Raw genomic sequence first — 26,347 nt, 5'->3', positions numbered from 1 at the left:
CCCAGCCTACGATTTCTATTTATTTATTTATTTTATTATTTTTTTTTTATAGGAACGGAATCGTTCTTGTTGCCGAGGCTGGGGTACAATGGCACAATCTCGGCTCACTGCAGACTCCACCTCCCGGTTCAAGCAATTCTCCTCCCTCAGCCTCTCGAGTAGCTGGGAGTACAGGTGCACACCACCACATCTGGCTAAATTTTGTTTTTTTTAGTAGTGATGGGGTTTCACCATGTTGATCAGGCTGGTCTCCAACTCCAGACCTCAGGCGATCCACCCACCTTAGCCTCCCAAAGTGCTGAGATTACAGGCATGAGCCACTGCACCCTGCCTGAAGATTCCTTTCTAAACAAGCAGTTTAGAAAGACAAGTTTGAAGCAACCGTCATCCCAGTAGTTCATAGTTAGGGCCACTTCTACACTCCAGAATCAAACCACACTCAAAGATTGTAGGTAGACACCAAACAGTACTGCCTGTTGATTTTTCCGGTGAATCAAAGAGCACTAAAGGATCTGATGGGTTCTTGCCGGAAGTGGCAAAAACAACTATTCCTATGTTATACTGTGTTTTCGAAAATTACACCCGGAAATAATTCAATTGCTCTTCCTTGAACAAAATGGATGTCTGCCTCTTCCTCAGGTTCCCAAGGCTGCAACTTTGCATTCGAACGATGCAACAGCACGTGCAACTGCGGGATAGGCAATCTCACGACAACAACCAAGAGCGCAAGGGCGCGCTGCGGAGCAGGAGCCAACGCCAGGGCAGGGGCTAGACTCCATCCCGCGGCTAGGTCACTGCGCAGTCAGGACTCAGAAAGAGGGTTCTATCGGGACATTGTGACCCCAACACGTCTTCAGGTAGCAATCTTTTCCATACGAAGTTACCTAGTGAGAAGTGCACTAGTTTGTTCCACACAAAATACTGGGTAAGAACTACCTGAACCCTCTCCTGACAAAAAAGTCTGTCAGAGCCGGTCTGGGAGCCCCGGTCTGTGATGAAGACCTTGGGCCTTGGTAGTATCTTCGTTGTCTTTGACTCTTTCAGCCAAAACTGCAAATTCACTTAACAATCTCATCCCCAACATGTCGACAAGAGGCTTTCAAGCTAGGTGGACCTAACCTTGGCGGTGATTGCATTATTTGTTAAGTACTGGCTTTAGAGAGAGAAAGATGAAAGAAGACAGGGCTCGTCCGGGATTTGAACCCGGGACCTCTCGCACCCAAAGCGAGAATCATACCACTAGACCAACGAGCCACAACTGAAGAAGTGCTTTCCTCTCAAATTATTCATTTATTTTTTAGTTGTAGCGCACTTGAATGGTTTTGATTCTTTTCCAGTCCAGTGATTTTCTCCAGATTCCGGGAAAGTCAACATGCGGGTTCAAAAGGACCGGAGCCCCAGCGTTTCTTAGGTAGAAACATTAATTTCAGGATCCGGGCCGAGCTGTGAGTCGGTCAATGGACCGAAAATGTCTGGGTACTCAAAGGGACCAGAACCGTCTCAGGTGGCCTGTGGCTGGAGGACCCAGGAAAAACAAGAACGACCGATTTTACTCACCAAGCGATGAATGCCACCTGTGGGAGTGGCAGGGGAAAAGGTGGAACCAACGCTCCCAAAGAGGCTGAATTCTAAACCTCAGACCTCTCGCCTACAGCACCCAACACCCCACGCGTGTGCTTTTGCCGTTTCCTTTCAGGTTTACTTGATTACCTATGTACTATAGGTTTAGATTTAAGGTATCTTTCAAGCATGTCCAAGAGGTGCCGTCAAGGAAAAGTCGCTCTTCGCCCACACTCTCTTCTACAGAAGCCCATTTCTCTAGCACTCAAAAGGTGGTGGGTGGGTGCGAGGGGAGGGGGCTCTCCTTACTCTGCAGCCTCTTCTGCTTGGGAAACGAAGCTCCCGGGCTCTCGCCCTAACCTCCCCAGGGCGGAGCAGTGTCTGCCTTGACCTCATTGCTTACCCTGAGCCGAGTTCGCTCCCAGCCGGTGGGAGACACCCGGTCAAGAGCTGTCCAGTGAATGACTGAGCCTCCTAGGAGTCTGACACCAAAGGAGAGAAGAGAGGAGAAACTCTTCCTCCCCAACCTTCCCACGCCACGATGCCACTTCTATCCTTTCTGGACTTCAAGTTGGGGCTTAGAAAAGCCCGGAGGCCCAAAGAGAAGTAGCTACCGACGGACTCCGAGTTGGTAGGAAGACGAACATTAAAGGACCAAGGAAAGGGATAGACCCCTTCTAGCCGCCTCTGCTTCAGGCAACAGAGGAATCTGTGACCGATCCTGACTCCGCTGACAGTCTGGGGGAGATCTGGAAGCCTTGGGGCCCTCACTGTCTCCACCTCCAAACTCTGAAGGTCCGAGGGGTACTACCGTCCTGTGCTTGAAGACAGCTGCCACCATTTTAAAAACAGCCCCAATCTCAGACTAAGAGACCTGGACTAAGAATCCAAGCGGGTTAGGGATAATGGCTCTGATCAGTCTTGCATTCTCTTCTGTAATGAAATGCACACTGACCCTGGCGTTACTCGAGCTTTGGGACTTGTCAAGCCTGATGCTGGGGAGCATGTACCGTGGAGCAAGCGTTGTTAAGATAACAACATATATTAAATGCTCGTGTCTTTTATGATTTGTTTTGTTTTTGATGAATAAGCAAACTGAAAATTCATCTCTTTTAAAGAACATAAGCCATTTGTCTATCGAAACATATACATTTAAGCATCTTAATAAAAACAGACCCATTTTTAAAAGATAATAATGCAACTATCTCCAAAGAAGCAAATAATCCAGAATTTAAAAGTTGAAATAAATAATCATTACTTTTTATTAAATAATGTTGTTATTCCCCATTTTACCCTTACAGTGACTTGAACTCCAGTCCTGGCCTGGTCAAGAAAATGTTTCTTTCTTATACATAAGAGGCACATCCTTCAAAAATTCCTTTTATCTCTTAAATTTTATTTAAACATAAATACCAGTTACCTACGATTTTATCTGCATAATTAATTCATTGTTAAACATTTTCTTAGTGTGTTGGCTCCATAGCTCAGGGGTTAGAGCACTGGTCTTGTAAACCAGGGGTCGCGAGTTCAAATCTCGCTGGGGCCTTAAGCACAGGAGTTTTTTCTCTTTCCCCAGGGATTAGGAGATTTTACCTTCCACAGGTAAGGAGCATTTTACCTTTTCCAATGTTAAAACAGACTAGTGAAGAAAGGAAGTACTTTACGATCTTTCTATATCCTGGATTTGAGACGAAAGGTCCAGCCTCGGGGTCCTATGAACGATACCGGGAAAATAGGTATTTGTACCTTTCGGTAAGCAAGGAAGAAACGAGATTGCTCACGTCTCTGGGAGAAAAATGCTAGAGTTGGTCCATACCTCCGTGTTTGTGGAAGAGATCTAATTAGCCTGCTAACAGCCATGACCCCTGGAATCCTGCGCACTTCTCCACTTGTAGTCTGCTTGGCAGTCGGTTCCCGGCTCCTGTGGCGAAAACGGGATCGCAGATTATTCTGAGGGCAGCCTAGCTCAGAAGCTACGCAGATTCACCCCAAGCCGGGACTCAGAAATCACTTTCTGCTGCCTCAGGGTTGTTCTCGGGACTCAGTCCCATAGACCTGGCTCTCTGGAAACTTCTTCAACTTTAATTTGAGACCAAATACAAAGAAGTCAGCCGCTAATCAATGCACAAAAATCTATGCTAACACTTGTCATGCAGCCCCTTCGATAGCTCAGCTGGTAGAGCGGAGGACTGTAGAGGTTTGCAGCTACCGTTATCCTTAGGTCGGTGGTTCGATTCCGCCTCGAAGGAGCAGTGGCATATTTTTGTGCTTCGGTCTACTCAAACAGCACAAGGTCTTATTAGTGTATCCTCCTAATAAAGACTTCCAAAGACTGTGAAGCTCTAATTTGAATTCTATTTTCAGGCAACAAAAGAACATTTTGCTGACCATGAACCTTAATGTTATGCATCCTCTGTGATCCTGCAATAGATGTGATTCTGTTTACTCATGAGGTATGAATTAATGATGTTCTTTTTAGACTTGAATGCATCACCTAATCTGTAAAAGTAGTTTACACTGAGTGAATAATGGGTAACATCCCTCAACCTCACCCCCATCCCTACACTTTTTCAGCACAGTATTGTGAATAATTCATACTAGACAATCCATACTTTAAGGAGAAATACTTCAGAAAGGCCTGCTCCTCAAAAGAATCTAAACAAACAATACCGAGAATAAGCAAAAGGTCAGCATTTTCCATAAAATACTCCTTCCTTAATAAGAAATCAAATTAGAAACTATTCATTAATATCCAATACTGACAAGAACATTCTTGTAGAATGTCTGCTTTCTGGAGGACACTTGGGCATTATATCAAAAACTCTAAAAAGATATTGTATTTAATCAAGTATTCTATTTCTACTTTTAGAAATTTATTATTCAAAAATGAAAAAGGATGTATGCCTAAATCTGTTTATCTGTGGGTGATTGATACTCTTAAGACTTTTATGTATTTTTCAAATGTGCCACTTGTATACATTACATTAAAAAAACAGTTTTTACTTTATAAAATGAAGTTTTAAAATACCTGGTGCCATTATGATAGACAATTTTTGTAGTTTCTTACAAAACCAAATATATTCTCATACAATCCAGCAATCACACTCTTAGGTGCTTACCCAAATGAGTTGAAAACGTATGTCCACACAGTACCCTTCTCATTAATGTTTATAGCAGCTTTATGTATAATTGCCAAAACCTGGAAGCAATAAATATATCCTTCAACAGGTGAATAGATAAACTGTGGTATATCCAGACAATGAAATATTAATCAGCATTTTGAATACATATGTTATCAAACATACAAAGACATGGAAGTAAATTTAAATGCATATTACTAAGATTGAAATATTACTAAGATTGAATTTCAGATTGAAAGAAGTCAATCTGAAATGCCCATATACTGTATGATTTCAATTATATGACATTCTGGAAAAGGCAAAACATTGCAGACAGTAAAAACATCAGTGGTTTCCAAGGGTTAGGTGAGAGGGATGAACATGTGGAGCACAGATTTTGAGGGCAGTGAAACTACTCTGTATGGTGTTATAATAGTGTATACATGTCATGATTATGATGCATTTGTTCAAACTCATAGAATGTACAGCACCAAGAGTGAATCTTGATTTAAACTACAGACTTTGTTTAGTAATGGTGTATTATTGTTAGTTGTAACAAATGTACCATATTGGTGCAGGATATCCTTGATGAGGGAGGCTGTGGGGACAGAGGGCAGAATGTAAGAATTCACTGTGCTTTCTACTCAATTTGCTGTAAACTTAAAACTGCTCTTGGATGTAAAATCTATTAATTTTTAAAAACTTGGTGACTTAAGTAATTCACAGTTTAGTTGAAGTAATGAAATAGATAATGCTGTGTTGATATATTGTTACTGCCATAAACATTTACAAAACGACATAGGAGCACATTCAGGACAATGAAACGGAGTGATCAGAATGGTGAGGAGGGACTAACTGAAGAGAGCTTCTTGAAGTTGAATTTTGAGCCAGAATTTGACAGAAATATTGATCCATGCTTAAGTGAGTAAGGGAGGTTTCAGGTACGTGTGTGTGTTGGGGAAAGTGCCAGTTAGAGTGCCTGAGAGGAGTACAGGTAGGGGATGTGGGGGGCGGGGTAGAGTAGAGCTGGAGGAGAGGCTGGGACTATCAAAAGAAACAAGAGGAGGGGACAGAAGGAAGGATAGGGGTTCAGGGTCATTTTGGTGGTGGCAGAGGTGATGGAGGCAGAAAAAAGCAGGGATGGTGAGTGGCATGAGTGATGGAGATAGAAGCAAGTCAGCATTCTTCCATCAGCAGGAGAGGGAATTCACTGAAACTAAGACAAAGTGAAACTAAGTGAAAACAGTAAAACAGGTGCCCTGCGCTGCCCAGACTAGCGAACAATACAGTCAGGATGGCTAAAGGTGACCCCAAGAAACCAAAGGGCAAGATGTCTGCTTATGCCTTCTTTGTGCAGACGTGCAGAGAAGAACATAAGAAGAAAAACCCAGAGGTCCCTGTCAATTTTGCAGAATTTTCCAAGAAATGATCTGAGAGGTGGAAGACAATGTCCGGGAAAGAGAAATCTAAATTTGATGAAATGGCAAAGGCGGATAAAGTGCGCTATGATAGGGAAATGAAGGATTATGGACCAGCTAAGGGAGGCAAGAAGAAGAAGGATCCTAATGCCCCCGAAAGGCCACCGTCTGGCTTCTTCCTGTTCTGCTCAGAATTCCGCCCGAAGATCAAAGCCACAAACCCTAGCATCTCTATTGGAGACGTGGCAAAAAAGCTGGGTGAGATGTGGAATAACCTAAATGACAGCGAAAAGCAGCCTTACACCACTAAGGCGGCAAAGCTGAAGGAGAAGTGTGAGAAGGATGTTGCTGACTATAAGTCGAAAGGAAAGTTTGATGGTGCAAAGGGTCCCGCTAAAGTTGCCCGGAAAAAAGTAGAAGAGGAAGATGAAGACGAGGAGGAAGAGGAGGAGGAGGAGGAGGAGGAGGAGGAGGAGGAGGAATAAAAAAAAACTGTTTATCTGTAAAAAAAAAAAAAAAAAAAAAAGAAAGAAAAAAGAAAAACAGTAAAACAATACAAACCGGCGGGGCGCGGTGGCTCACGCCTGTAATCCCAGCACTTTGGGAGGCCGAGACGGGTGGATCACAAGGTCAAGAGATCGAGACCATACTGGTCAACATAGTGAAACCCCGTCTCTACTAAAAATACAAAAAATCAGCTGGGCATGGTGGCGCATGCCTGTAATCCCAGCTACTCAGGAGGCTGAGGCAGGAGAATTGCCTGAACCCAGGAGGCGGAGGTTGCGGTGAGCCGAGATCGCGCCATTGCACTCCAGCCTGGGCAACAAGAGCGAAGAGCGAAACTCCGTCTCAAAAAAAAAAAAAAAAACAAAAACAAAAACAAAAACAAAAACACTCCCAAGTGGTGCTCTTGAAAATCTGGGGAATGCTAGTGTCCTTCGTGGATGCAGAGAATGCTGGAATGTGGAAAATGCTGGCCTGACTGAGGAGTGGGAGAAGGAATGGAGGAAGTTTCAGTTCACTTCATTTGAATGGAATTGACGGCCTCTAGGCAGCTGAAAACATCAAGCTACATAGATCACGTTTCTGGGAGTCACTAGAGGGAGATGAACAGAAAAAAATTAACTCAGTCTCAAGATAAAGCACATGATTCAATTTCAGGAAGAAGGGAAGACAAACTGTAAGCCTGAAATAATCAAAGGGTCAGAATCTACTTTAAAGAGAGTTTACTAAAGCCTAAAGTGTGAGGATGGGCCACCCAGAAACACCAACTCCAAAGCAATAGAGTCAGCATTCTGGAGTAGGAAAGTTGAGGTTTCGTTTATATAGGCAGAGACAGAGGAGTTTTTAGCAGGATTACATTATTCACTATTCAAACAACATTATTCATACAAGGTTGGCACATAGTTACAGCCATTTGATTGGTTATAGGCAGTGTTTCTTTTTGGCAAGGGTACATTTAACGTTTTTTGCAGAGGGCATAATAATCATGGGTTTTCTGTTATCTGGTCTAAGCAAACAAAGCCAGACAACTCAAAGGAAATTCATCTATAACAAGGGTCATTAATTAAGAAGGCTGTAGGTTTTTGTTCCTAATGTTGTTTAATTCTCTCTAGTCATTGTACACACAGAACAAGAACAATAAGGAAGCGAATCTGTAATTTGAGAACAGAAGTTGTAACCATATGTGACTCAGATCACAGTCACATCTCTCTGAAGGCTTAGAGTGTTGTGGCAGTGGTGGTGGTGGTGGTGGAGTTTCCAGCAGCTTTTACATTTGATTTATTTTCATAAAACAGAATTGGAAGACAGAACAATTGCCTTGTGGAAAAACGAAGGACAATGATATGGAAATTATGTAACCAGGGAATTTTATATAAAAGTGCCAGGAAGGTCCAATTTATCCACAGATACAGAGATATTTCCCCCGACTAGGCACTGAGAGCAAAATATGCCTTGTCTCTTGATTTCAAACAAAGCAAAACAAAAGTCTCCTGTTGTGAAGATCTTGGGGGCCTAAGATATTTCTTGGTGATAGGTGGGTGAAAAGGAAGGAAACGGATCTGGAGGAGTCATCAATGTGAAATGGAAGATGTTTGGAAGTGCATGGAAAAAGATTTTGAATAAGGAGGCAGGAAGATATAGAAAGGAGGGCAGACCTGACGCAGTGGCTCACACCTGTAATCCCAGCACTCTGGGAAGCCGACGTGAGTGGATCACCTGAGGTCAGGATTTCAAGGCCAGCCTGGCCAATATAGTGAAACCCCGTCTCTATGAAAAATACAAAAATTAGCTGGGCATGGTGGCACACACCTGTAATTCCAGCTACTTGGGAGGCTGAGGCAGGAGAATTGCCTCAACCCAGTGGGCAGAGGTTGCAGTGAGCCAAGATCATGCCACGGCACTCCAGCCTGGGTTAGAGAGTGAGACTCTGTCTCAGGGGGTAGGGGTAGAGGGCAGAGTCAGGAAGTGGCATAGGACTGAGTCTGGGAGCTCAGGAGTTGGAGAGCAGCCTGTGAGACATAGGGAGACCACTATCAGCTCCTCCTCTCTTCTCCCCTCCGATATCCTCGGCTCTACACAAACAGCTGGGCGTGGGAGCGATAGTGCGGAACTGTGATCCTAGCTCCTTGGGAGACAGGTGGGAGCATCGCTTGAGCCCGGGAAGTCGAGGCTGCAATGAGTAATGATCTCACCACTGCACTCCAGTCTGGGCGACAGAGTGAGACCCTGTCTTTTAAAAGTGGCATGACACTTGGTTCTTGCCTGAGTGGCAGTTCTCTGCTCAGTTTCTTTCATTCATTCCTCATGACATGGCAGTGAAATATCTCCTGGAGGAAGCTGCCTGGCCAAATCCATGAATATTTCTGTAGGTGATGGGCTGTAGTGGCTGAAAAACGCAGTGGGACAATGATTCTGAGACGCTACCACTAAATGGGCCCTGAGTGTATCCCCTCCTGTTTTCCACAGTGGGTTAGTTTCTACCCCAGCATTGTCGCTAGGTAGTTCAGAAACCTGAACAGTTGCCACCACCTTAACCTGATTCACTGGGAAGGGGCAGGAGGGTGGCTAAATCCACAACATTCACAAATGCCCTCTAGGCCCAATGAATGGAGTCAGTCAAGAATATGCTTTGAAGTGTTTTTGAATCACAAACCCATCTGCAAAGTCAAAATCAAAATAACTGTTAACTTATCTTCTCCCCATTCCCCATGAAGTAATGATGCCTGAATGAGAGCATGAATCTTGCTGCGATTATTTATTTATTTATTTATTTATTAGACAGAGTCTTGCTCTGTTACCAGGCTGGAGTGCAGTGGTGATCCTGGCTCACTGCAACCTCTGCCTTCAGGGTTCAAGCGATTCCCCTGCCTCGGCCTCCGGAGTAGCTGGGACTGCAGGTGCACACCACCATGCCCGGCTAATTTTTTTTTTTTTTTTTTTTTTTTGGTACAGACGGGGTTTCACCATGTTGGCCAGGATGGTCTTGATATCCTGACCTCGTTATCGCCCCTCGTTGGCCTCCGAACATGCTGGGATTACAGGCTTCAGCCACCGCACCCGGCCGCTGAGTTTTTGCTTTCTGCATTCATTCATTCATCCATTCACTGTGTTCAATTACAAAAGTAATGTGATTAGAACCAAAATAGGGTCTGGGCAGGATATCTGGCAAGCACAGAGCTGCAACTCCTAAAGCAGCGCCTGCCGCGGGCTGATAGGACCATTGGGACAGTTTCCGGCAGAACGTCCTGACCACTTTATGCTTAAATTAGAAATGACGATGACTCAATATGAGCGTGTATTTTAGAAGAGAACTTGAAAGCTCTCCTGATTGCCGGAACCCAAATGGTGCAAAAGCCAGCATCCAGAAAGTCAGTATAACGAACAAGTATGCATAGGAAACCGCAGGAGACCCTGCCTAACCGAAGGAATTCAGCTGGAAGCCGAGGCGATTTGAATCACGAACACAGAGGAACTGATGCTGCGTGAGCCGGGAGAAAGAGGATTTAAAACCCTTAGTGGTTACAGTCTGTTAGTACTTCAGAATCCTTGCTGTGCTAAAACATACCATTGGCAGTGGTGGGATTCGAACCCACGTCTCCAAAGAGACTGGAGCCTAAATCCAGCGCCTTAGACCGCTCGGCCACACTACCACTCCGAACACAACTGTTTGTAACTACATTCTTCATTCTCTCAGCATTTTGCACCAGTGTACAAGTGCAAAATTCTGGCTTTTCTTCGCGGAAGCAGAGCTCCTGTTAGCATTTTTATCCATCCTTAGGAATCTGAGCAAATCCGAGGAAAGGAAGAATTACTGCATTCTCACTCGCCCTGGGAAGTGGGCTAGCAGGTAATCAACGATTATTAGCGTGAATGTCTTTGGAAGACCTTTATCTTTTCTTTAACCTAGGCAATAAAAACACGGAAACTAAAAATCTTACTGGTGATTTGCAAGTTATTCGAGAAGACTGAAGAATAAGAACTCCTTGCTGTTGGAGCGTTGTTGTATGGATACAAATAGTGCTTAGAGTGTCGTGGGATCAAAGTTCAGGTCACTTATGAGGCGCCCTCTGCTTCAGAGACCTGCTTACGCCTGTCACGACGTTCAAAGGAAACTCCTTGGTCGCTTTCTCCCGCAGTTAGAGCATGGCGAGGTTGGGTGTAATTGCCGGGCTCCGTGATCAGTAATTAAGGAAGAAGGTCGCACTGCACGCTGAGGTAGACTGACGTCCAGGCCCACAGCAGTAGCACCTAAAGCGTCTCCCTTTTATAGGGACTGAAGCGACCTCCAGAGGGAGGTCACATTCCAAGGGCATCCCCAGCACAGAAAGGGTGAACCCCAGGCTTCCCTGTAGCCCTGGAGCTGCTCATTCTGTTCTCTTTCTTTCCTTCTTTCTTTCTTTCTTTCTTCTTTTTTTTTTTTTTTTTTTTTTTTTTTTTTTTTTTTTTTTTTTTTTTTTCTTTTTTGACAGTCTCATTCTGTCCCCAGGCGCCAGGCTGGAGTGCAGGGGTGCGATCTCGGCTCACTGCAACCTCCGCCTCCCGGGTCCCGGCAATTCTCCTGCCTCAGCCTCCGTAGTAGCTGGGACTACAGGCGCGCGCCAACACGCCCAGCTAATTTTTTTGTATATTTTAGGAGAGACGGGGTTTTACCATGTTGGCCTGGACCGTCTCGATCTCTTGACCTCGTGATCCGCCCGCCTTGGCTTCCCAAAGTGCTGGGATTACAGGCGGGAGCCACCGCTCCCGGCCTCTTTCTAATTTCTTTCTTCTTCTTTCTTTTCCTTCCCTCCCTTCCTCCCTCCCTCCTTCTTTCCTTAATTCCTTCCCTCCTCCCTTTCGTCGTCGTCGTCGTCGTCGTCGTCCTCCTCCTCCTCCTCCTTCTTCCTCTCTCTCTCTCTCTCTCTCTCTCTCTCTCTCTCTCTCTCGTCTCTCTCGGCAGTATGGCTATTTTCATGATGTTGATTCTTCCTATCCATGAACATGGGCTGTTTTTCTCTCTTTGTTTCTGTCCTTTCTGATTTCCTTGAGCAGTTTGTAGCTCTCCCTGAAGAAGTCCTTCACTTCCCTTGTTAGCTGTAGTCCTAGGTGTTTTATTCTCTTTGAAGCAATTGTGAAAGTGAGTTCATTCTTAATTTGGCTTTCTATTTGCCTGTTGTTGGTGTATAGGAATGCTAGCAGTTTTTGTACATTGATTTTGTATCCTGAGGCTTTGCTGAAGTTGCTTATCAGCTTCTTCTTTTTCTTCTTCTTTTTTTCTTTTTCTTTTTTTTTTTTTTTTTTTTTTTGAGACAGAGTCTTGCTCTGTCGCCCATGCTAGAGTGCAGTGGTGCGATCTTGGCTCACTGCAACCTCTGCCTCCCGGATTCAAGCAATTCTCTGCCTCAGCATCCGAGTAGATGGGATTGCAGGCGCCCTCCACCACGCCCTGCTAATTTTTGAATTTTTAGTAGAGATGGCGCTTCACCATCTTGGCCAGGGTGGTCTTGAACTCCCGACCTCATGATCCACCCGCCTTGGTCTCCCAAAGTGCTGGGATTACAGGCGTGAGCCGCTGCGCCCGGCCTTATGCCTGTTTTCAAGGGGAATGCTCCCAGCTTTTGCCCACTCAGTATGATGTTGGCTGTGGGTTTGTCATACACAGCTTTTATTATTTTGAGGTATGTTCCTTCAAAGCCTACAATATTGAGAGTTTTTAACATGCAGGAATGTTGAATTTTACGGAAAGCCTTTTCTGCATCTATTGAGATAGTCGAGTGTTGTACCTTTTCTTTCTGAAGGAGCACAGAAGCTAGAAAACAGTTTCAGAGGTGATACTTGGGGTCTCTCTCCCGCACCCAAAATGGGAATCACTGATCTGCCAACAACCCCACTCGGCGCAGAGCACTGGATTACGTATTATTTATATTCTTTGCTGTTTCCACTTGGCCGTTTTCTTGGTCTGTGGATCCAGAAATTCTCCTAAGAGTCTTGAGTGCTCCTTCTGTCCCCCATATCGATCACCATAAAAACCCACAACCCTCTGTCGCCTCTCCCGGCCCTAGGCCTCTGAGGTCTCTCCCCAAGCTCTGGCGGCCCACAGGGTCGGATTGAAGGTGAATAGAGAGGAACAAAGCGTTCTTCCCCGGGCCTTTGCGGGAGCGAAATCCTGCGAGTTCATGGTGACCGAGGCCAGGAGCTGGGGGAGGCTAGCCCAAAGGAAGTTCTTAGAAAGCAGTTTTAAAATAGGGCTCAGGGAACACCAGATAAATGTAGAACCCAGGCAGAGAAGCGATGGCGGCAGAGGAAAGGGCCCGGACATTCGGTGGTCGCAGACGGCTCTCCTCCCGCGCCCCTACGCACTCTAGTCACGGCTCCCCGCAGTGCCTCCCAAACTCACCCCGTGTTACACCCCCTCTTCGCGCCTTGTCGCCGTTTGGCGTCAGCACCCGCCTCCCCAACCTCCAACTCACAGGCAGTCTACTCACTGGGTACCCACTGTTGGCCCTGATCAGGTCTCTTACTCCCTAGAAGGAGGAGATGAGCACCCAAGGCCAACAGGCAGCATCTCTTAAGTTTTGAATCCAGCCAGATGATCAAGGATATGGCCTCCTACGCATCACTTAAGACGGAGAGATTAAAGTACCCGTCGCCAGCCCCTTTGGCTGAATGTATGACTTCTAAGAAATTTCACATTGTGTTTTGAGGCTTTGGAGGAAACCTTAGAAAAAAAGGGAATGTGAGCTTAGTGCCTCCATCAGTGCATGCAAGTCTTTGCCAGGGTCAGAAGTAGAAAGACTGAAGTTCTTCTTAAGCTGGAGAGAATCCTAGGAATCCTGGGCTACCATCTCAATGTGTAGGTTTGGGAAGCATCAGCTTGAAAGAAAAAAAAGAGCCTGGGGCTCTTCGTGACTTGAAAGAGCTGTGGAGGGTGAACGGGAGGGGAGAGAACAAATATTTTAAATACCTGTTGAACTATTATGCCTAGTATTGAGCAAATAAGAGACTTAAGGCCCATGAATGGGCCTCATATTGAAACTTTTGATGAGATCTCCAGAGGAGATTTTACAGGCACTTTTATGTCTCTTTGTGTTTAAGTGCTAGTTTGATGAACATACCTGCTATGGTTTGGATATGGTTAATCTGTACCCAGTAAAACTCACAGCGCAATTTGATTTCCAGTGTGGCAGTGTTGGGAGATGGGGCATAGTGGGAGGTGTTTGGATCACAGTAGTAAATTCCTTACGAATGCCTTGGTCCCCTTCTCTCTGTAGTGTGTGAGTCCTGGTTCTAGTGAGACTGGATTACTTCCTTTGGGCATAGGTTAGTTCCCTGGGAGAGTGGGAGAGTGGGTTGTTATACAGCCAAGATGCCCCTCGGTTTTGTTTTGTTTCTCTTTGCACATGTCTGCTTCCCCTTTGGCCTTCTCTGCCATGTTTTGACCTAGTATAGTGGCCCTCTCCAGACGCCTGAGTGATGCTGGTAACATGCTTCTCTTAATTTCCAGCCTGCAGAGCTGTGAGGAAAATAAACCTTTGTTTCTAAATTACTCAGCCTCAGGTATTTTATTACAGCAACACAAAATGTACAAAGACAATACTTATTTGACTAGGCGTGGTGGCTCACGTCTGTAATCTCAGCATTTTGGGAGACTGAGGCAGGCAGGTGGTCTTGAGGTCAAGATTTTGACAACAGCCTAGACAACATAGTGAAATCCCAACTCTACTAAAAATACAAAAATTAGCCAGGCATGGTGGCACTGCCTGTAATCCTAGCTACTCAGGAGGCTGAAGCAAGAGAATTGCTTGAATCTGGGAGATGGAGGTTACAGTGAGCCAAGATCGTGCCGTTGCACTCCAGCCTGGGTGACAGACTCCATCTCAAAAATAAATAAATAAATAAATAAATAAATAAAAGACAATAATCATAATACTTATTTAAATAACCCACATTTTCTCTATATGTTGACTTCTTTTATTTTTGAAATATGAAGATTCTCATGTCATGGAAGTGATCTGAGCCCATCTTGATCTTTTTTAGTGCCAGATCAGGCAATAAAAGAAACCAGTCAACAGGAAAGAACCTAGTCATCACAGCAGAGCTCTCTTTGATCCTGGAATGTTGCAGGTTCAAATTCCTCAAACTGACAGGTGTCCGAGCACTTTGTTTTCAAGACAGAAATTACCACACTCTGCTGTTCCTGGCCAAAATTCCTTTAGTATCAAGTGGGCATGGCTTCTCCTATTCAATCTCGAAAGTTGCTTGAGCACCAGCTTCCTGTTGTGTGCTCACTGGATCCTTCAGTGGAGCGAGGAGCCTTGGTCTCTTCCTTTCAAGAAGTGGATCACAAGTTGGATTGCACAGCTCAAACAGGAAGCGCCCTGAGACCTATAAGCCAAGTGTCTCAACCTTCTGAGTGGAATGCCGACTTTGCTGCATACTTAATTGTCCAGCATCTAAAGCAAATGGATAACCACTCTTTCAGAAAGATGCCTGATACAAATACATGCAATGAATTCGCCTGGTGGCACACGTCTATTCCTTCAGTCTTCAGCACAGAATACTGTTATTCTGGGCTCCAGCATTCTATGATATTGTCGGCAAGTTTAACCTTGAATTTCCTGCTATTCATATCTTGTTAATAGTCCAGATGATGAAAATTTAGAGATAAGCAAGAGATTTACTTTAAGGCCTTAATATGCAAAGTGTGACTGGGGGCCAACAGCATCAGCATCTTCTGGTAGCAGATTAGAAATGCAGAATCCCAGGCCTACTGAGTCAGAATCTTAACAAGCTCTCCAAAAGTATGCATTAAATTTTGAGAAATACTCTATGTACCAACTTCTGTATCAAATGTTCTATGCTTATTTAGATCATCTGAACGTTTTCACCAGAATCTTTCTGGATCAATCTGCAGCAGAAGACATGTACTACATTGCAATGTAAAGCTCTATTCCTAGCTCCAATAGACAGCCATCTCTCTGTTGGCCTGAGGACCCCTCTATGTGCTATAAAATCTTGCTTAAAATTAAGTGTTATGTTTAAATTAAATAATATTTGTGATGACTGCATCAGAGAGTCAATACTTTCAGCATTTATTGAACCCCACTTACATACTTAGCTCTGATATGGTTTCATATGGTTATCACATTGACCATGACAGTAATGCAAAGTATTGTGATGTACTTAGACATTTTCTAAAGTAAGTGCTCAAAGAAAAAAGGGAAAATTACATTTTTTTCTTTGTATTCAGCAGGGAGATTTAAGCCTTTTATTTCTAGTTTGTATTTGTCTTTACGCTTTTCACTGAACTTCACTGGAGAGATGGGACAAGAGGGACTTTATGGAGCAATTCAATGGAATCAATCACTTCTGCAGGCTTCAGGTAAAAAGAAATGCAAACTTTGAACTATGGTATGATCAAAAGGAATGGAAAAGGGAAGGATATGAGGCATTCTTTATTCTTTATTTCTGTTCATTCTTCTTCTGAAGCTCTGATAAAGAGCCATCCCTCCTATTTCTGTGAGCATTTACTTTAGAAAACTCCTAAGTACATCACAGAACTTTGCATTACTATGATGTTCAATGTGATAACCATATCAGAGCTAAGTATGTAAGTGGTGTTCAATAAATGTTGAAAGCATTGACTATCTGATGCAGTCATCACAAGCATTATTTAATTTAAATGTAGCATTTAGTTTGAAGCAAGATTTTATATCACATACAGGGGTTCTCAGGCCAATAGGGGGATGGATCTCTATTGGAGCTAGTATATTGTCCTCCTTCCCCTACTCCGTCCCCACAAATATCATAATAGTCTTGGTGCTTTGGGTTTAAAAGGATCATGTGTGATGTGTAACTTAATTTCTTCTTTGATTTCCCTTTACTGCTTTTCCTAGTTCCTGACTTCAATTTTATAATGTACCAAGTGCTCAAAACATGGTCAGCTTCTCAATGAACACACAGGAGTGTTTATAATGGGTTTAAACATTTGCAGGCCAGTGGGGTGCATCTGCCAGGAGGCCTTTTGGGACTTGGAAATAGAATTTTGCTCACTTCACATCCACCAAATAAATCTGTGCTCACCATTTGATCAGGTTTGGGGAGGGGCTGAAGACAAACAAGGTTATTATCCTTGCTCATTGGGAACTTGAATTTGAATAAAAGAAAATATCTTCACCTTTTACAATACATGTAGTAAAAACCTAGAAGAATGAACAAACACACAGACACACACACTACAGTTAGATAGCAATACAAGTAGTAACTGATAATCACCATAATGTAGCCTCAGTTTCCAGAAGGTAAATGTCTGTAGAAATCTAAAGAAAATAACTTTGAGAAAGTACAAATCAAGGCAAGTACGTGTCTCTGTGTGTTTGTGTGTGTGTGTGTGTGTGTGTCTAAAACTTTACAAAGCCATGTTCCTTGATCTAAGATATACAACCTATGTATCTCAGAAACCAATATGCCTGTCCATAGGTGTTCCTGGATGTTATTATAGTGAATAATTGGTTGGGTCCTGGTAATTGTGCCTACTTTTCTGGGATATAAATTCTTGACCTTTAAAAATACTCTATAGCCAATGAAGCTGAAAATTACAAAGTCTCTCCCAAAGGATGGCACTAAAGTCTCCTTTTCTGAAGAGAAGCTCCTTGAAATAGTGCACTCTTATGTAAATAAGTAACACTCATTAGACTTCATTCTTCCTGTTTGGGTTACTAGAAATTCAGTCCTACCTAGACCCTAGAAAACCTATCTTGGAAAATTAGTAGTAGTGTTCTTGACAAAAATATTTAAGCTAAATCTAATCATGAGGAAATAAGTAAATATTAAACTGAATCTTATATGAGGAAATAATCACATTCAGAATGTGAGACTTCCTATAAGACAATTGCCATGAGAAAAGGAAGTCTAAGAGGAGGGGAATTTTCTAGATTAAAGGAGACCAGAGAGATGTTACAACTAAATGCAGTGAGAAACATTGTTAGAATTTAAATTATTTTAATAGGAAGGGGGTAACTGAGGAAATTTGAATATGGACTGTATGTTTATTAGAATATAAGGAATTATGAATTTTCTTAGGCGGGATATGGTACTAATATTCTGCTCTTGGACAGTATATGTAAACAGGGGGATGGGGAGGTAAGGAGGAAGCAAATGTTACTAATAATTGATGTTCTAGGTAAAGAGTATACAGGTTTTATTGTACTGTTTCTTAAACTTTTGCCTAGGGTATAACTATACAAACAGACAGGGGCCAGAACATACATAAAAATAGAACTCTGACCAGTAGTAACCTACAACAGCCAGTGCAGGAAGCCAACCCACAGTGACCAGCCCAGGAAGCCAGCCAATTATCTTTAAGCCAAACTACTAGAAAGTCAGACCACTATCTCTAAGCATCCATCCCAGGAAGCCAAATAATCTCTGTAAAATCCAGACCCAAATGGCTGGTAATTTATGAAGAATTAATGGCTTTCCTATTACTTGTTTCTGTTTCTATGTTAGGATCAACCACAGAAGGCCAAATATGCATCCCTAACCAATCACATGGGATGCCCCGCTTCTAGTTGGCCTGCCCACCGCTTCCCCATGCCACAGCCTCCAGTCAGGGCACACTTGAAGCCTTCCCTTTGTCCACTATAAAGTTTTCCCACTCCTCTGCCTGCCTTTGAGTCTCTGCCAAGTCACAAGTGACGCTCCTTCAGGTCATCACTTCCAAGATGACAAAAAAAAGAAGTAACAATGGTCATGTCAAAAAGGGCCATGGCCTATTCGCTGCATGAACTATGCCCGATGCCCACCCGAAGGCAAGGCTATTAAGAAGTTCATCATTCAAAACATAGTAGAGACTGCACCTGTCAGGGACATTTCTGAAGCTAGTATCTTTGGTGCCTATGGGCTTCCTAAGTTGTTTGTGAAAATCTTTTACTGTGGGAGTTGTGTCATTCACAGCAAGGTAGACAGGAATTAATCTGGTGAGGCTTGCAAGGACCAAACACCCCCACCCTGATTCAAGCCTGTGGGTGCTGCCACAGGACCCCTACCAAAGTCCATATAAGAAGGTGAGTAAGTACTAAAGAAAAAAACTATCCTTTAGAGAAAAATAATAACTTTGCTTGGTCTCACTTAGCTCGTGTTCATTTATTTCACATCAGAATTAAAGTTTTTCCAAATGAAAAGTTGAGGGGAGGTTGGGCCCAGTGAGTGGCTCACGCCTGTAATCCCTACACTTTGGGGGGCCAAGGTGGGCAGATCACGAGGTCAGGAGATCGAGACCATCATGGCCGACATGGTGAAACCCTGTCTACTAAAAATACAAAAAATAAATTAGCTGAGCATGGGGGTATGCCTCTAATCCCAGCTATTTGGGAGGCTGAGGCAAGAGAATCGCTTGAACCAGGGAGTCAGAGGTTGCAGTGAGCCAAGATCATGCCACTGTACTCCAGCTTGGCAACAGAGCCAGACTCTGTCTCAAAAAAAAAAAAAAAAAAAAAAAGCAATTAAAAATATTGCTAAGATTACAACTAGGGTCAAGTTGCTCAGCAGGAGAAGTGCTCAGGATGGGCCGGAACACAGTGGAGCACAATCATGTTTGATGTTGCTCTCTAAGTTTAATAAACCAGCAGAAGGGGCTCTTGGAATTTCCTAGAGTCAGACAGGCTAACTCAAATGAATTGTGGACTAAGAGGCTGGAAGTTGAGAGTATAACATAAGGTCCTGGAACAACCTTTGATGGTAGGAGGTAGGCTGAATGTGGATGGGGTCAATTGGTCAAAGATTTATTTGTATTAATAAAGGAGTGAGAACCCTCTCTGCAAAGCCAGCCTCTGTCTAGAAGAAACGAAAAACATCAGATCCATGCTTGTCCCCCTGGCTTCTCTCCTTCGCATACTTCTTTGAATATTTTAAATTATTCTTAAACATTTAACAGTCTGTGGTTAGAAGAGAAGAAATCAATTCATGTAGGGAAAGAAGTGAGCTTGCCAAATTGTGACAGGGTGAGGACGAGGGGACAGATTCTAAGAGGAGGCGAGGAGGCAAGAATACCATCAGAGAAGACAAGCAAAGAGAGGAGGGGAAACAGCAAAAAAGAAGGCCGTTTGCACTGCCCAGTAATGTTGCCTATGGCCAGTCTCTCTGAAAATAATAATAATGCAGAGAATACTAACTATGATGGTAATAATAAACACCTGTTTCCAAAACAGGGACTTTGAGACCGGGCAGAGTTAAATAACTGATTTAGGTTCTTTCTAACCACTGTACTAAATACTCTATAATACTCTATGTCTCTACGTGCCAACAATCACACGTCATCTATGACGAAAAGTGTATTTTAATTTGTTTTTTCTGCTCTAGAAAAAAGGTAAACCTACTTGTGTCCCCCGATATTAAAAAACAAAAGGTAGGCCGGGCGCGGTGGCTCAAGCCGGTAATCCCAGCACTTTGGGAGGCCGAGGCGGGTGGATCACGAGGTCAAGAAATCGAGACCATCCTGGTCAACATGGTGAAACCCCGTCTCTACTAAAAATACAAAAAAAATTAGCTGGGCATGGTGGTGCGTGCCTGTAATCCCAGCTACTCAGGAGGCTGAGGCAGGAGAATTGCCTGAACCCGGGAGGCGGAGGTTGCGGTGAGCCGAGATAGCGCCATTGCACTCCAGCCTGGGTAACATGAGTGAAACTCCGTTTAAAAAAAAAAAAAAAAAAAAAAAAAAAAAAAAAAAAAAAAAGGTAGGCAACCTGCCATTTCCTTAAGCTGTGAGGGTGTCTTTAGGCACAAAGAGATCATGTTAGAGGTTTTCTCCAATGAAGTGTCTTGCATAGGCAAATAGAGTATAGAAACTCAATTCTTAATTCAGTCAGTTAAAACAAAGCCTTGTAGCTCCTTTGGAGCAGGAGACTGAGGGTTAAACGTCCAGGAGTTTTGGAAGGAGAAGCCCTTGTCAGGCTACAGAAGATAGTATTCATCTCACCTTAGGACAACATTGTGAGGACTGCTCCTGACTCATCCCTAATCCAAGAATATCTGCCACAAATGCCTTACTTTGCCTATCTAAATAAAGCACTTTTCTTCCTTGAAAATGTGTAAGACCAACAGCATCATGTTTTTCATTTAAATAATGAAAATTAAAGGAGACAATGAATCATAATAACCTTACAGATTTCTTACAAATTTTGTGATCTTGGACATGAAAGCACTAAAAAATTGTGAGTGTAAGAGCAGACCTGTGGTCAGAGGGTCTAAATCTTCCTAAGTAGAGTCGGTTCACTTCTTGGGGTTGCATGAATCAGTGCTTTTTTCTCAATGTTCTCTTCTACAGCTTATTTAAATGGGTACGAGGTCTTTCTTAGTTAAAGAAATGTTTGGTTTCTGTTCACCAGCTTATATAAACAAGGCTTCTAAAAATTAAAAACAATCTTTTCTAAAAAATTGTATTATTTTCATACCAACTATTTGAAAATCTGTGTATGTCTTTAGGGAAGGATTAAACTCTTCTTCCTTAATACCCCTTTTCCCTGTTTGCTTCTACCCCTGGACCTTTGAGAGAGAGGGACTAACTCCAGAAAGGCAAGTTTAGAGGTTTGGGGCTCTAGATTCAGAAAGAATAAAACCGTGGAAAATTTCTTCTCACCTCCATTCCTGGATTTTACTACCATATTAAGTGGAAGGAGTGTACTACAATTTCCTTGTCCATCAGAAACCCTCCATAGTCGCCTTCGGGGAGCTGCAGGGGGAGCGTCTCCCTTGTACCCAAAGATCTGAAATTCTTGTATCTGCACCATTTCCATGCACCCCAGAGGCACGGTAGGCAACGTCTCCACAGAGTATCAGGGTGAGGAACGGGAAGACAGCCTGGTAGTGACTCTGCTCAAAGCAGAATCTTTTCGTGAGGTTTACAGTACACAAAAATGTTCTCATGTTGTAGGGAAATGTCCTGGAATTGACTTAAAGTAAAAGAGGCACAATGCAAATCTATAACATGAAAGGTAGAGGAGCAGCGTTTAGGCGAGGGCTCCATAGCTCAGGGGTTAGAGCACTGGTCTTGTAAACCAGGGGTCGTGAGTTCAAATCTCGCTGGGGCCTTACATTTTTTTTTTTTTTTTTTCTTCCTCCCTGCCACATCAGAAGGTAAGCTGGGGCCGGACAACGCGGCACCAACGTGGCTTTCCCTTGGCACATCTGCTTGTCTTCGGCGCCACTTCGGCAGCTGGGCTAGGCGGTTTCACACATACTACTAGAAGCTGCCAATCTGAATGACTCTGGTGGCTTGTGGTTTACGTCTGCTGCGCAAATAGGCATGAATTCCTGCCGATAGAAGGCAAGGAGCTTTTAAAGAGTCTTCCAGCAAGACTAAGGAGGTTTTGCGCCATGGCTCGTTGGTCTAGGGGTATGATTCTCGCTTAGGGTGCGAGAGGTCCCGGGTTCAAATCCCGGACGAGCCCTCTTTTTTGCCCTTCAACAAGGTATATCTGGTTGAAAACTTTCCGACTGCATTTTGCTCTCTCTCTACACTATGCATTGAAAAATTGCAGCCAAAGACTTCCCGGGGATGTGAAACAACAAAGCAGAGAAAGTCCCAGGTTATCTTTTTTATTCTCTCTGACAAACTGTAACACATCCTCCTCTCTCTGCCTACCTCTAGCAATCCTGTTCAGTCAAATAAAAGTGTACGTGAAGTTGCTTGGAAACTTTAGCCCTTGGTAAACACAAGGAGCTGCTTTCTTTCCTGGGAATGAATTGGGAGCTGACACATACCAACATCATCACCATGTGTAACTGTATGAGGTGTATCTTTTAAAAAGGAGGTTATGTATTGTTACATAATACTGCCTTTTCTTCTTCTTTTCCTTTCTTTCTTTCTTTCCACCCTTTCTGGTTTTTTGTTTTGTTTTGTTTTGTTTTTTCTGTGAGGTAGGCAATGAATTCTGTTAACTCCAGTGGAGCAATAAAGTGATGAGGGAAAGTGTATCTCTAAAGACAAATTTTGAAATGTTAAGTTAAAAAAAAATGTTTTGTGGACCCTTAGCAACTTTCTTTATTGTGTGAATAACCACTACAAAATAAAACAATTCCATCAGAAGTGAACTATATCCCTTCCTGGCAGCAGATGGACTAACTTACCCATATCAACACTCATTTTCTCTGTCTTCTGTCCTATTTCAAGGCCCATCTTTCACTTCTCATATTTAAGGGCAACACCTTTAGTTTCACATCAGATTAATTTTCTATTTCCTCTCCTTTAGGTAAGGACCTGGTTTCTGAAATCAACATTACCTCCTCACCTCCACCCCCAATCCCCTAACTACACACACAGCAGCTATTTCCCCTAGTGTGCCGATCATTCCCATCTGCATACAAACACCAAATAGCTGCAGTATCACCAATCCTTAAAAAAATATCCTTAAACACTCTTCCCAGCTATCACACCAATTCTCTTTCTTCTGTATGGATAACACAATGTTCTTAAAAGTTCTGCATTATCTATCTCAACTTCCTCCCCCATGCTCTGTCCTCAACCAATTATGATCAGGCCTTTTTTCTCCTCCATGCCACTGAAATAAATGGCTTTTGTCAAGGTCACCAATGACTTTGATGTTTCCAGATCTAAAGGTCTTTTCAGTCTTCATCCCACTTCGCTTCTCATCTCAGAAGCCTACCTTTCAATCTCTTTTGATGGCTCCTTCTATCCTGACCCCTCAATATTTGAGTGTTATCTTGCTCTCCCCTCACCCTTTTGTTTTGTTTTGTTTATATCTCTATACTCAGCAAATCATGAGGCTTAACATAGCATTCTATACTGATGATCCCTATTCATAAGCTTCCACCTAGGTTTGTAGATATAGTTGCCTGCTTGCCCCAGTGTGTGAATGAGTTTATAGGCATCTCAAAATTTGCTTGTCTCAAATAGTAGCCTTGATTTCCTGCCACTCCTCTCCCAGTTGCTCTCCAACCACCACCCATACCTTGGGAACAGATCCATCATTTATCCAGTTTCTCCATACATCACATCCAATCCACTGTTCTATCTTCATCTATTTCCCAAGGCACTCATTATCACCCTACTCTAGACTCGCCTTCGTCTCTTACAAATCCCACAATAGCCTTCTAACTCATCTTCCTACTTCATCTCTACTTACTATTCCAGAGAACAGCCAGAATGATCCTATTAAATTGTGCCAAATAATACTCTCCTCAACGTAAAAGCAGCCAATAACTTCTCATATTTAGAACAGAATCTGTGATCGAGCCCTAGTGTGTTCTGGTGGAAACTGTCCTTCTGATCTCAATTGCTCACCTCTCCTCCTCCTTCTTACTCTTTTTCTTCTAGCTATACTGGCCCTCCCACTGTTTCTCAAATCCATGGGCCTTGTTTCATGTTCTGGACTTTTCACTAGCTGTTTCCTTTGCCTAGAGCATTGTTTCCTCAAATATTTGTATCCCTCTGTCTCTCACTCTTTCTGTGCTCAAATGTGACCTCTTTAGAGACACTGTCCTTGACCACTCTTTCTAAAATCGCCTCCAGTTGCCAATATACCCAACACTACTTTATTGTTCTTCACAGCACTTATCACTACTTAATATGATTACATGCAGTTCCTTCCTTCTTTTCTTTTTCTGTTTCCCCTACTAGGATATAAGCTCCAGGAAGGCAAACCTTTTGTTGTGCTCCGTTTTGCACCCTCAGCACTTAGCAACGTGTACTATGTAGTTGGCAATTAATAATGAATAGATGAATAGGTGGATGAATATGACCACACTCCTGGGCACATCTGCTGGTCTCCAGAGGCCACATGTAATGGCAAGTTATTTACCCCTGAGATATGGGTGGTGGTTGGAGAGTTATTATTGCCCGTTTTTGTAGAGTTAGACTGGAATCTTCCCAGGGATAATAGCCGTGGCTATGGGGTTTAGTTACAAATGGAAACCTAAATTGATCTTTCTTGTCTCTGCAGACTATACACTAAGCATCTCACACGTATTCACTAATTTTCATAATAGAGGTATGCCTTATCTCCATTGTGCAAATGAGGAAATAGAGGCACACAAAAGGTAAGCAGCTTGCTGAAGTCACACAGTTAATAATGTGAGAATTGCCACGGCTTGCATTCTAACAGCCCAGCCCACGGACCCTTCATCATCCTTCCCACATCACTGCACTACCGTCCTTATGCCGCATTTGTTTTCTATTCAATCATGTGATACAATGTTTCAAGACCATTTTTGGTCATGGTAGCATTCATTTTTCCCGTTTAGACTACGAGTTTCCCTTGCGGGCAGGCATTATTTTATTCATCTTTCTGTACTCCTCAACAACAGTGCAAATTAAGCTCGTTTATTTTTGCCTTTGCAACGCGCTTATCATATGCTCGTCCACTTCAAGGCAAAGTGAAGGCTACGCGTTAATGATATTAATGTCCTAGCACTTTCCCTTCTTCTGGAAACCATGGATTCAACAGCATCTTTATGATCTTGAGAGGGTTTTACTGTCTTTATGAAGTACTTCACATTATGAAAGACTCAGAAATAAGAGACGCTCCAAAATAGCACCCAGCTACTTTCTTTACCAACTGGAGAGAAGAGATTGGGTGCTAGAGAAAGGTGAAGAGACTGTGTTAACGTGGTAGCGCCAGTACAGTCTTCGTGATACAAGGATGGTTCAAGAAAAGAGAAGGGGGAAAAAAAAAAAAAAAAAGCATATGTGGCAGCGGTGGGATTCGAACCCACGCCCCCGAAGAGACTGGAGCCTTAATCCAGCGCCTTAGACCGCTCGGCCACGCTACCCACCGGTTACCACCGGGAAGCATATTTTCTACCCTTTCCTCTTTTGCCCTCCTCACCCGCCAACTTCATGACCTTATATTTGTAGTTTTATTGGATTTTTTCTTTTCTTTCTGGTTTGTTTACCTCTCCTTCCTCTTTTGAGCTGCAATATTTGAGATTGGTGGAAAGAGTTATAATACGGGTTTTGCAAGGTGTCCCGAGAGAGGGAGGGCAACCTTGTCAGGTCTAACGGTTCGGAGCTCCAGTCCCGTGCCAGGCACAGGCGGGTGATCCAGCAGCTTCGGGGCCCTCTGCGGCCTCGGGGTCTCTCCACCGAGGGCGCCCTGCGGCGGAGCTTTCCCCAGGCGGGCCGCGGGCACGGCGGTCGGTACCTGTACAAACGAGATGCCTTCCGGCCACCGGATAACTCGGGACGGTCCCTGATTTGCCCGCCCTCTGTCCTGCAGCACCTTTGGCTCACTCGGAAGTGAAAACACGCAGCTAAAGGATTCCCGCTGACGCCTGAAAGAGATCTACAGTCTTGAGGCGCCGCCTTCCGGAATCGGGGTGAGAAAGCCTGCAGTGATTTACTTTATCCACTAGGTGTCACCCATGCCCATAATTATAAAAGACAGTGACCAACTGTAGACGTGGCTAAAACTTTCCTTATTGAAGTTTAGTAACCCAAGCACTCTTCACGGGTGGCTCGTTGGTCTAGGGGTATGATTCTCGCTTAGGGTGCGAGAGGTCCCGGGTTCAAATCCCGGACGAGCCCAGGTGGCCCGGTTTTTCTTTCGCGCAGTCAGCCGGCCCCCATAAAATCAGATTTTCTGTCAGTGCACACCCCAATGAGACCACAACTTTATTCATGTTAAACGCCATCGCACAAAGTTAGCACCTTATGTAGTTACTATTAGTATGTGAATACCATCTAATGCTTCATTATTTCAAATATATGTATTTACTCTTTAGGCAAAAATGCTTTGTCATGGTATTACATTA

General features: G+C 43.5%; 8 non-coding genes and 1 pseudogene across 8 annotated transcripts; 6 read left to right on the top strand and 3 right to left on the bottom strand.

Annotated features, from left to right (window-relative positions):
* Nucleotides 1-1,182: 1,182 nt before the first annotated feature.
* On the bottom strand, nt 1,183-1,254 carry TRNAP-UGG. The gene has a single exon. It is a non-coding gene; the product is annotated as a tRNA-Pro (tRNA).
* A 1,779-nt stretch (nt 1,255-3,033) lies between these two features.
* On the top strand, nt 3,034-3,106 carry TRNAT-UGU. Its single transcript has one exon. It is a non-coding gene; the product is annotated as a tRNA-Thr (tRNA).
* Nucleotides 3,107-3,718: 612 nt separating this feature from the next.
* Nucleotides 3,719-3,809, top strand: TRNAY-GUA. Its single transcript is given in 2 exon segments — nt 3,719-3,755; nt 3,774-3,809. It is a non-coding gene; the product is annotated as a tRNA-Tyr (tRNA).
* A 2,130-nt stretch (nt 3,810-5,939) lies between these two features.
* Nucleotides 5,940-6,601, top strand: LOC116538806 (annotated as a pseudogene).
* Nucleotides 6,602-10,169: 3,568 nt separating this feature from the next.
* Nucleotides 10,170-10,251, bottom strand: TRNAL-UAG. Its single transcript has one exon. It is a non-coding gene; the product is annotated as a tRNA-Leu (tRNA).
* An 11,343-nt stretch (nt 10,252-21,594) lies between these two features.
* On the top strand, nt 21,595-21,667 carry TRNAT-UGU. Its single transcript has one exon. It is a non-coding gene; the product is annotated as a tRNA-Thr (tRNA).
* Nucleotides 21,668-21,954: 287 nt separating this feature from the next.
* Nucleotides 21,955-22,026, top strand: TRNAP-AGG. The gene has a single exon. It is a non-coding gene; the product is annotated as a tRNA-Pro (tRNA).
* Nucleotides 22,027-25,284: 3,258 nt separating this feature from the next.
* TRNAL-AAG lies at nt 25,285-25,366 on the bottom strand. Its single transcript has one exon. It is a non-coding gene; the product is annotated as a tRNA-Leu (tRNA).
* A 682-nt stretch (nt 25,367-26,048) lies between these two features.
* TRNAP-AGG lies at nt 26,049-26,120 on the top strand. Its single transcript has one exon. It is a non-coding gene; the product is annotated as a tRNA-Pro (tRNA).
* Nucleotides 26,121-26,347: the final 227 nt, after the last annotated feature.

Source organism: Sapajus apella, unplaced genomic scaffold (assembly GCF_009761245.1).
Source record: "Sapajus apella isolate SASKATOON/1434 unplaced genomic scaffold, GSC_monkey_1.0 scaffold122, whole genome shotgun sequence".
Lineage (NCBI taxonomy): Eukaryota > Metazoa > Chordata > Mammalia > Primates > Cebidae > Sapajus > Sapajus apella.
This window is presented reverse-complemented; position numbering and strand designations above follow the sequence as displayed.